The 1,119-nt window shown below is 37.8% G+C and overlaps 1 protein-coding gene across 1 annotated transcript in view; it reads right to left on the reverse strand.

The window, feature by feature from the left end:
- The window catches only part of LOC106884059 (zinc finger protein 836), a 294,539-nt gene that overhangs the window by 289,629 nt on the left and 3,791 nt on the right, over positions 1–1,119 (reverse strand). The gene's annotated exons all lie outside the window — the stretch shown is intronic.

Here is a 1,119-nt window from a genome sequence, read left to right on the forward strand (position 1 = left end):
GAGAATAGATGTGTTTTTTTTCTGTTTGTTAGTTCTTTTTCGCGATACTTTTCATTCTCTTCTTCCGAACTTTGCGAGAATTTGCGAATAAAAGTTTTATGTAAACATACATTGACATACGCACAAACCCGGACATACGCATACATATATACTCGCAAATATATTTTATTATTTATCTGTATTACATTATATATATATATATATATATATATATATATGTTCACATATATACATGTGTGTAGGTGGGTGTTTACATACGTCCATGTCTGCCAATATCTATCTTTCTTTCCAGTGTGTGTGTGTTTGTGTTTGTGTTGGAGGCGTGAGTGTGTGTACAGATACACACACACACACACGTAATGTCGCGTCGCCGAAGACTGAGTCATTACATTCATTTATGGTAATAACATCTGTTAATTATTCTTGAAGCTCTCCCCGTAACTGGTTCATACCTCTCGGCGTACTAACAGGCAATTTTCCATTTGGAAGAAGACATTGCAAGTGAGAGGTGCCAACAACCTCAACTCGACACACACACACACACACACACACGCACACACGTGTGTACTGCTTTACTTGATGAAGTGGAAGAAACAATAGGTTGTCGTGCTGCTGGGCTTTCCAAAGGTTTTAGTTTCGCCGCTGTAGGATCGAATCCGAGCGAATCAACTCGGACTTCAAACCAGACATGTAGGCGAATGAAGTCCCAGACGTTTCCCACAATCGATTCTTATTACCATTTACTTTGGTAAACATGTCTTTGAATAGCAAAAATATGTATTATTTTAATGTTATTTGTTATAAATTCATGAAGTGTTATTCTTTAGGTTCCTGAACCTTTTTACACGCAACAGGCGGTCATAATATTTATTGATTTTTAGAAGGTTCATCACATACACACACACACACACACACAGACATACACACACATGTATGTACGTACGCCAAAAGGCAAAGACATTAGGCAATTGTCCGCAGTCAAGGTGCCCAATTCCGATGTAAGGGTGTTGTGATTTCCTTTCAAAAAAAGAAAGGGCATCGATTTACCCTGGGGCCTAGAATGTTGCCAAAAGACGGTCCTATATAGATATAGCTAAGTATATATACGCATATATATAT

Source organism: Octopus bimaculoides, chromosome 10, assembly GCF_001194135.2.
Source record: "Octopus bimaculoides isolate UCB-OBI-ISO-001 chromosome 10, ASM119413v2, whole genome shotgun sequence".
In the NCBI taxonomy this organism is placed as follows: Eukaryota; Metazoa; Mollusca; class Cephalopoda; order Octopoda; family Octopodidae; genus Octopus; species Octopus bimaculoides.